We start from the raw sequence: 14,918 nt of genomic DNA on the forward strand, positions 1-14,918 counted from the left end.
TGGGTCCTTGAGAGAGTTTCAGAGTTTCTCCAGTTAAATTATTCAGTGTTAAAACTTTGAGAACCACTGCATTAATTGATCTGAGATTTACAGTATGTATTTACATTATTGAAAGACCTTAAATACACTGTAGTGCAGTACATTGAAGGAAGGCATTTTGTAAATTTGCTCTTTATAGCCTACAATGTATTGCTGTTGTTGAGGTCAGTGTTGTAGTTTGCAATGTTTGTTTTTAAAATATTTAACTGCATGGAATTTTGGAAGAATTACAGATTTATGTACATACAGTTAGTGTAATGATGGATATTTTACATTCCTTTTCACACCCAGCTCTCCAATACTGCAGAGAGAATGAAGGGTGCCTACATGGACATTTTGAGTGATATAGGCATGAGAGGGCTTCAGGGTTAGGTTGCTGTTTAAAAATGAAGTTTAAAGTTTGACTTCAGTGAAGCCCAATTTGCAGTATTAGTTCTTTAGGGAAAAAGCACAGAAATGTTTGGAATTATGAAGAAACCTACTACTGCCTGATAGACTTTTATCATAGAATTAGGAAGATGCCTTCAAGTGTAAAATACGTGTAATTAAAATGATGTTTGCAGCAGGCTATAACAAGGGTGGGGGCATGTGGGTATAATTTCAGAGATGTCCTTTTATAAACAACATACGTTGTCTCTTAATGAGATCCAATTATTGAATTTTTTTTGTGATAATGCAAACATTGTTTGTATTGAACTGAAGAGAAACTGAATGTTGTTTGCGGGTGGGCACTATAAGCAGTTTACAAAACCATCCTTGTCAGTCATTTTCTTTTATCAGCTTATGAAATAATGAGAATGTTAATGATCTGCTGTAATTTCTGCTTTTAGTTTGCTGATATTGGTGTTTACTTGGGAGAGTTTGCTCTATTTGTGCCAGTCTCCAATGTCACCTCATTTTTGTACAGATGATGCAAAAGCAGTAAGCAGAAGAAGGCTAACTTTGTAAAGATTTTGTCAGCCACATACTAAATGTTTATATCTGATATTTGGTGATTAAATGCTGTTGATATTTTTCACTTCAGCTCAGCATCCTAATTTCCATTTCCTTTTTTTGTGTACTTGTTAGTAAATCCCTGGCCATGCTAGAACACATTTACATTTGATTATTTCAAAATATATTTATTAATTTTGTCACGTGCAATCATGAAGTGATATGAATAGTTTTAACCCTAACCCTGAAAACGAAAACATTTCCAATACATTTCAAAACATTAAAAATAAATGTTACTGTACTGTACAGTACTGTCAGATTGACCGTTTATACAGAAATGCATTTGGGGCAGTCTTCTCACACTCAAAACACGGTGGAATATTCATCTACAAAGTAACTAATAACTAAAGTTTTCAAAATAAGTAATAAGTACAATATTTAGATCTGAGATTGTAGTGTGGAGTAGAAGTAAAAGTATTGGAAATTGTTTTAAAAAATGTACAAATACCTCAAAATGGTACTTAAGTACTTAGTTAGTAGTAAATGTACTTAGTACTTTCCACCACTGAGCGAAGGGACCAAAATAGTAATACAGAACTTGAAATCGGGAACCTTATATTTAACCAGCCATTTGGAATATTAGACGTGCGTCTAAAAATGGGTTAAAAAAACGTCTAAAAATAGACATCTAAGAAACGTCTAAAAATAGACGTCTAAAACACGTCTATTTTTAGACGTGTTTTAGACGTCTATTTTTAGACGTTTTTTATCCCCTTTTTAGACGCTCGTCTAATAGCCCATACCGTACGGCATACTATAGCACGCCGTTTTTCATCATTTTTGAGGATTTGAAAAAAAAATGAAAAAAACAAAACATGGGTTATAGCCCATCGTTTTTTGAATTTTTGAAAAAAAAGTTATCCTCGTTTTTCATAATTTTTGACCATGGGCTATAGCCCATACCGTACGGCATACTATAGCATGCCGTTTTTCATAATTTTTGAGGATTTGAAAAAAATGAAGAAAAAAAAAACATGGGTTATAGCCCATCGTTTTTTTAATTTTTGAAAAAAAAGTTATCCTCGTTTTTCATAATTTTTTACCATGGGCTATAGCCCATACCGTACGGCATACTATAGCACGCCGTTTTTCATCATTTTTGAGGATTCGAAAAAAATGAAAACAAAACATGGGTTATAGCCCATCGTTTTTTGAATTTTTGAATTATTTTTTTAACCTCGTTTTTCATCATTTTTGACCATGGGCTTTAGCCCATACCGTACGGCATACTATAGCACGCCGTTTTTCATAATTTTTGAGGATTTGAAAAAAATGAAGAAAAAAAAAAACATGGGTTATAGCCCATCGTTTTTTGAATTTTTGAAAAAAAAGTTATCCTCGTTTTTCATAATTTTTGACCATGGGCTATAGCCCATACCGTACGGCATACTATAGCACGCCATTTTTCATAATTTTTGAGGATTTGAAAAAAATGAAGAAAAAAAAAACATGGGTTATAGCCCATCGTTTTTTTAATTTTTGAAAAAAAAGTTATCCTCGTTTTTCATCATTTTTTACCATGGGCTATAGCCCATACCGTACGGCATACTATAGCACGCCGTTTTTCATCATTTTTGAGGATTCGAAAAAAATGAAAACAAAACATGGGTTATAGCCCATCGTTTTTTGATTTTTTTAATTGTATAGCAGTGGCTCACAGCCTCAGCCTCAGCCTCAGCCTCAGCCTGATGACCTCAAAACTCTAATTGTCGCAGTGGTTAAGATGTTGGCTTTCCATGTGGGAGACCAGGGTTCGATTCCCGGCTGTTACACTATCATATAAAAGAAGACCTCAACAGCGCTAAGAAACATCTGATTAATATGATTCTGTGTTATTTAAACTTTACTAACTGAAGGCTAACAAACAAAAGATCACTTCAAAATTACCAGGAGACTTTGCCTGAGAGTGTCTGACTGATGGTGCAGTGGTCTAATCATCAGGCTTTCAGTACAGACATTCCATGTTCAAGTCCTGTTCATCCTACAGCTCAATGCTGCAGTAATTTGAACTTTTCAAGGCTTGAATAAAAAATAAAAACTCAAAAGCACCAGGAGACATGTGCTGAATGCCCAAAGGTGCGTTGGCGTAATGGTGTGGAGTGCTTGGCCCGTTGCCTCTGCTACAGGCAGTTGGCAGGTTCAAGTCCCATGTCATGACATCAAGTTGCTGGAGGACCATCGGGAGACGGTGCTCTCTCCCCCTGTTTCCTGAGATGTAACGGTTGGGGCTTATGTCTGAAAGAACCCTGTCCAGCTAACCTTTTACCATGAAATTGTCCAATTTAACATACTCTTTCCACCTCTCAGTGTGCCCTTTTCCAACTGGCCTGGAAGCCAGACATAAAAGAGGGACTTTCCAACCAAGTTTTGGGCCACCAATCAGGGCCCAGTATGCAAATACACAGCCTATTCTGTCAGATGATGGGCCAAAACCATGAACTATATAGTATGTCGTTTTTTCACCATTTTCATATTGGTTTTTGAAATCGTTGCGAAAATCATGAACTATAGTTCATGGTTTTTGCGACGATTATTAAACAAATATACTATAGTGTAGTTTTTTCATTGTCAAAAGTCAAGAAAAATGACATTGCCATTGTCGACGATTATAATCGGGGCCCAGTATGCAAATACACAGACTATTCTGTCAGATGGGCCAAAATGCATTGCAATTTTATTTGTAAACGTTTGACCTAATTCTTATCTGTAAAATGTTAGGTGGACAGGGTTCTTTCAAACATAACCCCCGACTGTTACTTTTCAGAAAACAGGGGGAGAGAGCACCGTCTCCCGATGGTCCTCCAGCACCTTGATGTCATGACATGGGACTTGAAACTGCCAACTGCCTGTAGCAGAGGCAACAGGTCAAGCGCTCCACACCATTACACCAACGCACCTTTGGGCATTCAGCACATGTCTCCTGGTGCTTTTGAGTTTTTATTTTTTATTCAAGCCTTGAAAAGTTCAAATTACTGCAGCATTGGTTGAGTAATAGTTTTGATGGAGTTTTGAACCAGTAACCTTAGGATTACGAACCTCAGATTTATCTTTTGAGCCACACAGGCATGTAAGGTATAATCGGGAACTTATATTTAACCAGCCATTTGGAATATTAGACATGCGTCTAAAAATGGGATAAAAAACGTCTAAAAATAGACATCTAAGAAACGTCTAAAAATAGACGTCTAAAACACGTCTATTTTTAGACGTGTTTTAGACGTCTATTTTTAGACGGTTTTTATCCCCTTTTTAGACGCTCGTCTAATAGCCCATACCGTACGGCATACTATAGCACGCCGTTTTTCATCATTTTTGAGGATTTGAAAAAAAAATGAAAAAAACAAAACATGGGTTATAGCCCATCGTTTTTTGAATTTTTGAATTATTTTTTTAACCTCGTTTTTCATCATTTTTGACCATGCCCATACCGTACGGCATACTATAGCACACATTTTTTCATCATTTTTGAGGATTTGAAAAAAATTCAGAAAAAAAAACATGGGTTATAGCCCATCGTTTTTTGAATTTTTGAAAAAAAAGTTATCCTCGTTTTTCATAATTTTTGACCATGGGCTATAGCCCATACCGTACGGCATACTATAGCACACCGTTTTTCATAATTTTTGAGGATTTGAAAAAAATGAAGAAAAAAAAAACATGGGTTATAGCCCATCGTTTTTTTAATTTTTGAAAAAAAAGTTATCCTCGTTTTTCATCATTTTTTACCATGGGCTATAGCCCATACCGTACGGCATACTATAGCACGCCGTTTTTCATCATTTTTGAGGATTTGAAAAAAAATGAAAAAAACAAAACATGGGTTATAGCCCATCGTTTTTTGAATTTTTGAATTATTTTTTTAACCTCGTTTTTCATCATTTTTGACCATGGGCTTTAGCCCATACCGTACGGCATACTATAGCACGCCGTTTTTCATAATTTTTGAGGATTTGAAAAAAATGAAGAAAAAAAAAAACATGGGTTATAGCCCATCGTTTTTTGAATTTTTGAAAAAAAAGTTATCCTCGTTTTTCATAATTTTTGACCATGGGCTATAGCCCATACCGTACGGCATACTATAGCACGCCGTTTTTCATAATTTTTGAGGATTTGAAAAAAATGAAGAAAAAAAAAACATGGGTTATAGCCCATCGTTTTTTTAATTTTTGAAAAAATAGTTATCCTCGTTTTTCATCATTTTTTACCATGGGCTATAGCCCATACCGTACGGCATACTATAGCACGCCGTTTTTCATCATTTTTGAGGATTCGAAAAAAATGAAAACAAAACATGGGTTATAGCCCATCGTTTTTTGATTTTTTTTTATTGTATAGCAGTGGCTCACAGCCTCAGCCTCAGCCTGATGACCTCAAAACTCTAATTGTCGCAGTGGTTAAGATGTTGGCTTTCCATGTGGGAGACCAGGGTTCGATTCCCGGCTGTTACACTATCATATAAAAGAAGACCTCAACAGCGCTAAGAAACATCTGATTAATATGATTCTGTGTTATTTAAACTTTACTAACTGAAGGCTAACAAACAAAAGATCACTTCAAAATTACCAGGAGACTTTGCCTGAGAGTGTCTGACTGATGGTGCAGTGGTCTAATCATCAGGCTTTCAGTACAGACATTCCATGTTCAAGTCCTGTTCATCCTACAGCTCAATGCTGCAGTAATTTGAACTTTTCAAGGCTTGAATAAAAAATAAAAACTCAAAAGCACCAGGAGACATGTGCTGAATGCCCAAAGGTGCGTTGGCGTAATGGTGTGGAGCGCTTGGCCCGTTGCCTCTGCTACAGGCAGTTGGCAGGTTCAAGTCCCATGTCATGACATCAAGTTGCTGGAGGACCATCGGGAGACGGTGCTCTCTCCCCCTGTTTCCTGAGATGTAACGGTTGGGGCTTATGTCTGAAAGAACACTGTCCAGCTAACATTTTACCATGAAATTGTCCAATTTAACATACTCTTTCCACCTCTCAGTGTGCCCTTTTCCAACTGGCCTGGAAGCCAGACATAAAAGAGGGACTTTCCAACCAAGTTTTGGGCCACCAATCAGGGCCCAGTATGCAAATACACAGCCTATTCTGTCAGATGATGGGCCAAAACCATGAACTATATAGTATGTCGTTTTTTCACCATTTTCATATTGGTTTTTGAAATCGTTGCGAAAATCATGAACTATAGTTCATGGTTTTTGCGACGATTATTAAACAAATATACTATAGTGTAGTTTTTTCATTGTCAAAAGTCAAGAAAAATGACATTGCCATTGTCGACGATTATAATCGGGGCCCAGTATGCAAATACACAGACTATTCTGTCAGATGGGCCAAAATGCATTGCAATTTTATTTGTAAACGTTTGACCTAATTCTTATCTGTAAAATGTTAGGTGGACAGGGTTCTTTCAAACATAACCCCCGACTGTTACTTTTCAGAAAACAGGGGGAGAGAGCACCGTCTCCCGATGGTCCTCCAGCACCTTGATGTCATGACATGGGACTTGAACCTGCCAACTGCCTGTAGCAGAGGCAACAGGTCAAGCGCTCCACACCATTACACCAACGCACCTTTGGGCATTCAGCACATGTCTCCTGGTGCTTTTGAGTTTTTATTTTTTATTCAAGCCTTGAAAAGTTAAAATTACTGCAGCATTGGTTGAGTAATAGTTTTGATGGAGTTTTGAACCAGTAACCTTTGGATTACGAACCTCAGATTTATCTTTTGAGCCACACAGGCATGTAAGGTATAATCGGGAACTTATATTTAACCAGCCATTTGGAATATTAGACATGCGTCTAAAAATGGGATAAAAAACGTCTAAAAATAGACATCTAAGAAACGTCTAAAAATAGACGTCTAAAACACGTCTATTTTTAGACGTGTTTTAGACGTCTATTTTTAGACGGTTTTTATCCCCTTTTTAGACGCTCGTCTAATAGCCCATACCGTACGGCATACTATAGCACGCCGTTTTTCATCATTTTTGAGGATTTGAAAAAAAAATGAAAAAAACAAAACATGGGTTATAGCCCATCGTTTTTTGAATTTTTGAATTATTTTTTTAACCTCGTTTTTCATCATTTTTGACCATGCCCATACCGTACGGCATACTATAGCACACATTTTTTCATCATTTTTGAGGATTTGAAAAAAATTCAGAAAAAAAAACATGGGTTATAGCCCATCGTTTTTTGAATTTTTGAAAAAAAAGTTATCCTCGTTTTTCATAATTTTTGACCATGGGCTATAGCCCATACCGTACGGCATACTATAGCACACCGTTTTTCATAATTTTTGAGGATTTGAAAAAAATGAAAAAAAAAAAACATGGGTTATAGCCCATCGTTTTTTTAATTTTTGAAAAAAAAGTTATCCTCGTTTTTCATCATTTTTTACCATGGGCTATAGCCCATACCGTACGGCATACTATAGCACGCCGTTTTTCATCATTTTTGAGGATTTGAAAAAAAATGAAAAAAACAAAACATGGGTTATAGCCCATCGTTTTTTGAATTTTTGAATTATTTTTTTAACCTCGTTTTTCATCATTTTTGACCATGGGCTTTAGCCCATACCGTACGGCATACTATAGCACGCCGTTTTTCATAATTTTTGAGGATTTGAAAAAAATGAAGAAAAAAAAAAACATGGGTTATAGCCCATCGTTTTTTGAATTTTTGAAAAAAAAGTTATCCTCATTTTTCATAATTTTTGACCATGGGCTATAGCCCATACCGTACGGCATACTATAGCACGCCGTTTTTCATAATTTTTGAGGATTTGAAAAAAATGAAGAAAAAAAAAACATGGGTTATAGCCCATCGTTTTTTTAATTTTTGAAAAAATAGTTATCCTCGTTTTTCATCATTTTTTACCATGGGCTATAGCCCATACCGTACGGCATACTATAGCACGCCGTTTTTCATCATTTTTGAGGATTCGAAAAAAATGAAAACAAAACATGGGTTATAGCCCATCGTTTTTTGATTTTTTTTTATTGTATAGCAGTGGCTCACAGCCTCAGCCTCAGCCTGATGACCTCAAAACTCTAATTGTCGCAGTGGTTAAGATGTTGGCTTTCCATGTGGGAGACCAGGGTTCGATTCCCGGCTGTTACACTATCATATAAAAGAAGACCTCAACAGCGCTAAGAAACATCTGATTAATATGATTCTGTGTTATTTAAACTTTACTAACTGAAGGCTAACAAACAAAAGATCACTTCAAAATTACCAGGAGACTTTGCCTGAGAGTGTCTGACTGATGGTGCAGTGGTCTAATCATCAGGCTTTCAGTACAGACATTCCATGTTCAAGTCCTGTTCATCCTACAGCTCAATGCTGCAGTAATTTGAACTTTTCAAGGCTTGAATAAAAAATAAAAACTCAAAAGCACCAGGAGACATGTGCTGAATGCCCAAAGGTGCGTTGGCGTAATGGTGTGGAGCGCTTGGCCCGTTGCCTCTGCTACAGGCAGTTGGCAGGTTCAAGTCCCATGTCATGACATCAAGTTGCTGGAGGACCATCGGGAGACGGTGCTCTCTCCCCCTGTTTCCTGAGATGTAACGGTTGGGGCTTATGTCTGAAAGAACCCTGTCCAGCTAACCTTTTACCATGAAAATGTCCAATTTAACATACTCTTACCACCTCTCAGTGTGCCCTTTTCCAACTGGCCTGGAAGCCAGACATAAAAGAGGGACTTTCCAACCAAGTTTTGGGCCACCAATCAGGGCCCAGTATGCAAATACACAGCCTATTCTGTCAGATGATGGGCCAAAACCATGAACTATATAGTATGTCGTTTTTTCACCATTTTCATATTGGTTTTTGAAATCGTTGCGAAAATCATGAACTATAGTTCATGGTTTTTGCGACGATTATTAAACAAATATACTATAGTGTAGTTTTTTCATTGTCAAAAGTCAAGAAAAATGACATTGCCATTGTCGACGATTATAATCGGGGCCCAGTATGCAAATACACAGACTATTCTGTCAGATGGGCCAAAATGCATTGCAATTTTATTTGTAAACGTTTGACCTAATTCTTATCTGTAAAATGTTAGGTGGACAGGGTTCTTTCAAACATAACCCCCGACTGTTACTTTTCAGGAAACAGGGGGAGAGAGCACCGTCTCCCGATGGTCCTCCAGCACCTTGATGTCATGACATGGGACTTGAACCTGCCAACTGCCTGTAGCAGAGGCAACGGGTCAAGCGCTCCACACCATTACACCAACGCACCTTTGGGCATTCAGCACATGTCTCCTGGTGCTTTTGAGTTTTTATTTTTTATTCAAGCCTTGAAAAGTTCAAATTACTGCAGCATTGGTTGAGTAACAGTTTTGATGGAGTTTTGAACCAGTAACCTTTGGATTACGAACCTCAGATTTATCTTTTGAGCCACACAGGCATGTAAGGTATAATCGGGAACTTATATTTAACCAGCCATTTGGAATATTAGACATGCGTCTAAAAATGGGATAAAAAACGTCTAAAAATAGACATCTAAGAAACGTCTAAAAATAGAAGTCTAAAACACGTCTATTTTTAGACGTGTTTTAGACGTCTATTTTTAGACGGTTTTTATCCCCTTTTTAGACGCTCGTCTAATAGCCCATACCGTACGGCATACTATAGCACGCCGTTTTTCATCATTTTTGAGGATTTGAAAAAAAAATGAAAAAAACAAAACATGGGTTATAGCCCATCGTTTTTTGAATTTTTGAATTATTTTTTTAACCTCGTTTTTCATCATTTTTGACCATGCCCATACCGTACGGCATACTATAGCACACATTTTTTGATCATTTTTGAGGATTTGAAAAAAATTCAGAAAAAAAAAACATGGGTTATAGCCCATCGTTTTTTGAATTTTTGAAAAAAAAGTTATCCTCGTTTCTCATCATTTTTTACCATGGGCTATAGCCCATACCGTACGGCATACTATAGCACGCCGTTTTTCATCATTTTTGAGGATTTGAAAAAAAATGAAAAAAACAAAACATGGGTTATAGCCCATCGTTTTTTGAATTTTTGAATTATTTTTTTAACCTCGTTTTTCATCATTTTTGACCATGGGCTTTAGCCCATACCGTACGGCATACTATAGCACGCCGTTTTTCATAATTTTTGAGGATTTGAAAAAAATGAAGAAAAAAAAAAACATGGGTTATAGCCCATCGTTTTTTGAATTTTTGAAAAAAAAGTTATCCTCGTTTTTCATAATTTTTGACCATGGGCTATAGCCCATACCGTACGGCATACTATAGCACGCCGTTTTTCATAATTTTTGAGGATTTGAAAAAAATGAAGAAAAAAAAAACATGGGTTATAGCCCATCGTTTTTTTAATTTTTGAAAAAATAGTTATCCTCGTTTTTCATCATTTTTTACCATGGGCTATAGCCCATACCGTACGGCATACTATAGCACGCCGTTTTTCATCATTTTTGAGGATTCGAAAAAAATGAAAACAAAACATGGGTTATAGCCCATCGTTTTTTGATTTTTTTTTATTGTATAGCAGTGGCTCACAGCCTCAGCCTCAGCCTGATGACCTCAAAACTCTAATTGTCGCAGTGGTTAAGATGTTGGCTTTCCATGTGGGAGACCAGGGTTCGATTCCCGGCTGTTACACTATCATATAAAAGAAGACCTCAACAGCGCTAAGAAACATCTGATTAATATGATTCTGTGTTATTTAAACTTTACTAACTGAAGGCTAACAAACAAAAGATCACTTCAAAATTACCAGGAGACTTTGCCTGAGAGTGTCTGACTGATGGTGCAGTGGTCTAATCATCAGGCTTTCAGTACAGACATTCCATGTTCAAGTCCTGTTCATCCTACAGCTCAATGCTGCAGTAATTTGAACTTTTCAAGGCTTGAATAAAAAATAAAAACTCAAAAGCACCAGGAGACATGTGCTGAATGCCCAAAGGTGCGTTGGCGTAATGGTGTGGAGCGCTTGGCCCGTTGCCTCTGCTACAGGCAGTTGGCAGGTTCAAGTCCCATGTCATGACATCAAGTTGCTGGAGGACCATCGGGAGACGGTGCTCTCTCCCCCTGTTTCCTGAGATGTAACGGTTGGGGCTTATGTCTGAAAGAACCCTGTCCAGCTAACCTTTTACCATGAAAATGTCCAATTTAACATACTCTTACCACCTCTCAGTGTGCCCTTTTCCAACTGGCCTGGAAGCCAGACATAAAAGAGGGACTTTCCAACCAAGTTTTGGGCCACCAATCAGGGCCCAGTATGCAAATACACAGCCTATTCTGTCAGATGATGGGCCAAAACCATGAACTATATAGTATGTCGTTTTTTCACCATTTTCATATTGGTTTTTGAAATCGTTGCGAAAATCATGAACTATAGTTCATGGTTTTTGCGACGATTATTAAACAAATATACTATAGTGTAGTTTTTTCATTGTCAAAAGTCAAGAAAAATGACATTGCCATTGTCGACGATTATAATCGGGGCCCAGTATGCAAATACACAGACTATTCTGTCAGATGGGCCAAAATGCATTGCAATTTTATTTGTAAACGTTTGACCTAATTCTTATCTGTAAAATGTTAGGTGGACAGGGTTCTTTCAAACATAACCCCCGACTGTTACTTTTCAGGAAACAGGGGGAGAGAGCACCGTCTCCCGATGGTCCTCCAGCACCTTGATGTCATGACATGGGACTTGAACCTGCCAACTGCCTGTAGCAGAGGCAACGGGTCAAGCGCTCCACACCATTACACCAACGCACCTTTGGGCATTCAGCACATGTCTCCTGGTGCTTTTGAGTTTTTATTTTTTATTCAAGCCTTGAAAAGTTCAAATTACTGCAGCATTGGTTGAGTATTAGTTTTGATGGAGTTTTGAACCAGTAACCTTTGGATTACGAACCTCAGATTTATCTTTTGAGCCACACAGGCATGTAAGGTATAATCGGGAACTTATATTTAACCAGCCATTTGGAATATTAGACATGCGTCTAAAAATGGGATAAAAAACGTCTAAAAATAGACATCTAAGAAACGTCTAAAAATAGACGTCTAAAACACGTCTATTTTTAGACGTGTTTTAGACGTCTATTTTTAGACGGTTTTTATCCCCTTTTTAGACGCTCGTCTAATAGCCCATACCGTACGGCATACTATAGCACGCCGTTTTTCATCATTTTTGAGGATTTGAAAAAAAAATGAAAAAACAAAACATGGGTTATAGCCCATCGTTTTTTGAATTTTTGAATTATTTTTTTAACCTCGTTTTTCATCATTTTTGACCATGCCCATACCGTACGGCATACTATAGCACACATTTTTTCATCATTTTTGAGGATTTGAAAAAAATTAAGAAAAAAAAAACATGGGTTATAGCCCATCGTTTTTTGAATTTTTGAAAAAAAAGTTATCCTCGTTTTTCATAATTTTTGACCATGGGCTATAGCCCATACCGTACGGCATACTATAGCACACCGTTTTTCATAATTTTTGAGGATTTGAAAAAAATGAAGAAAAAAAAAACATGGGTTATAGCCCATCGTTTTTTGAATTTTTGAATTATTTTTTTAACCTCGTTTTTCATCATTTTTGACCATGCCCATACCGTACGGCATACTATAGCACACCGTTTTTCATCATTTTTGAGGATTTGAAAAAAATTAAGAAAAAAAAAACATGGGTTATAGCCCATCGTTTTTTGAATTTTTGTAAAAAAAGTTATCCTCGTTTTTCATAATTTTTGACCATGGGCTATAGCCCATACCGTACGGCATACTATAGCACACCGTTTTTCATAATTTTTGAGGATTTGAAAAAAATGAAGAAAAAAAAAACATGGGTTATAGCCCATCGTTTTTTTAATTTTTGAAAAAAAAGTTATCCTCGTTTTTCATCATTTTTTACCATGGGCTATAGCCCATACCGTACGGCATACTATAGCACGCCGTTTTTCATCATTTTTGAGGATTTGAAAAAAAATGAAAAAAACAAAACATGGGTTATAGCCCATCGTTTTTTGAATTTTTGAATTATTTTTTTAACCTCGTTTTTCATCATTTTTGACCATGGGCTTTAGCCCATACCGTACGGCATACTATAGCACGCCGTTTTTCATAATTTTTGAGGATTTGAAAAAAATGAAGAAAAAAAAAAACATGGGTTATAGCCCATCGTTTTTTGAATTTTTGAAAAAAAGTTATCCTCGTTTTTCATAATTTTTGACCATGGGCTATAGCCCATACCGTACGGCATACTATAGCACGCCGTTTTTCATAATTTTTGAGGATTTGAAAAAAATGAAGAAAAAAAAAACATGGGTTATAGCCCATCGTATTTTTAATTTTTGAAAAAATAGTTATCCTCGTTTTTCATCATTTTTTACCATGGGCTATAGCCCATACCGTACGGCATACTATAGCACGCCGTTTTTCATCATTTTTGAGGATTCGAAAAAAATGAAAACAAAACATGGGTTATAGCCCATCGTTTTTTGATTTTTTTTATTGTATAGCAGTGGCTCACAGCCTCAGCCTCAGCCTGATGACCTCAAAACTCTAATTGTCGCAGTGGTTAAGATGTTGGCTTTCCATGTGGGAGACCAGGGTTCGATTCCCGGCTGTTACACTATCATATAAAAGAAGACCTCAACAGCGCTAAGAAACATCTGATTAATATGATTCTGTGTTATTTAAACTTTACTAACTGAAGGCTAACAAACAAAAGATCACTTCAAAATGACCAGGAGACTTTGCCTGAGAGTGTCTGACTGATGGTGCAGTGGTCTAATCATCAGGCTTTCAGTACAGACATTCCATGTTCAAGTCCTGTTCATCCTACAGCTCAATGCTGCAGTAATTTGAACTTTTCAAGGCTTGAATAAAAAATAAAAACTCAAAAGCACCAGGAGACATGTGCTGAATGCCCAAAGGTGCGTTGGCGTAATGGTGTGGAGCGCTTGGCCCGTTGCCTCTGCTACAGGCAGTTGGCAGGTTCAAGTCCCATGTCATGACATCAACTTGCTGGAGGACCATCGGGAGACGGTGCTCTCTCCCCCTGTTTCCTGAGATGTAACGGTTGGGGCTTATGTCTGAAAGAACCCTGTCCAGCTAACCTTTTACCATGAAAATGTCCAATTTAACATACTCTTACCACCTCTCAGTGTGCCCTTTTCCAACTGGCCTGGAAGCCAGACATAAAAGAGGGACTTTCCAACCAAGTTTTGGGCCACCAATCAGGGCCCAGTATGCAAATACACAGCCTATTCTGTCAGATGATGGGCCAAAACCATGAACTATATAGTATGTCGTTTTTTCACCATTTTCATATTGGTTTTTGAAATCGTTGCGAAAATCATGAACTATAGTTCATGGTTTTTGCGACGATTATTAAACAAATATACTATAGTGTAGTTTTTTCATTGTCAAAAGTCAAGAAAAATGACATTGCCATTGTCGACGATTATAATCGGGGCCCAGTATGCAAATACACAGACTATTCTGTCAGATGGGCCAAAATGCATTGCAATTTTATTTGTAAACATTTGACCTAATTCTTATCTGTAAAATGTTAGGTGGACAGGGTTCTTTCAAACATAACCCCCGACTGTTACTTTTCAGGAAACAGGGGGAGAGAGCACCGTCTCCCGATGGTCCTCCAGCACCTTGATGTCATGACATGGGACTTGAACCTGCCAACTGCCTGTAGCAGAGGCAACGGGTCAAGCGCTCCACACCATTACACCAACGCACCTTTGGGCATTCAGCACATGTCTCCTGGTGCTTTTGAGTTTTTATTTTTTATTCAAGCCTTGAAAAGTTCAAATTACTGCAGCATTGGTTGAGTATTAGTTTTGATGGAGTTTTGAACCAGTAACCTTTGGATTAC

Source organism: Protomyctophum parallelum (genome assembly GCF_964188405.1).
Source record: "Protomyctophum parallelum genome assembly, chromosome: 8".
Classification (NCBI taxonomy): domain Eukaryota; kingdom Metazoa; phylum Chordata; class Actinopteri; order Myctophiformes; family Myctophidae; genus Protomyctophum; species Protomyctophum parallelum.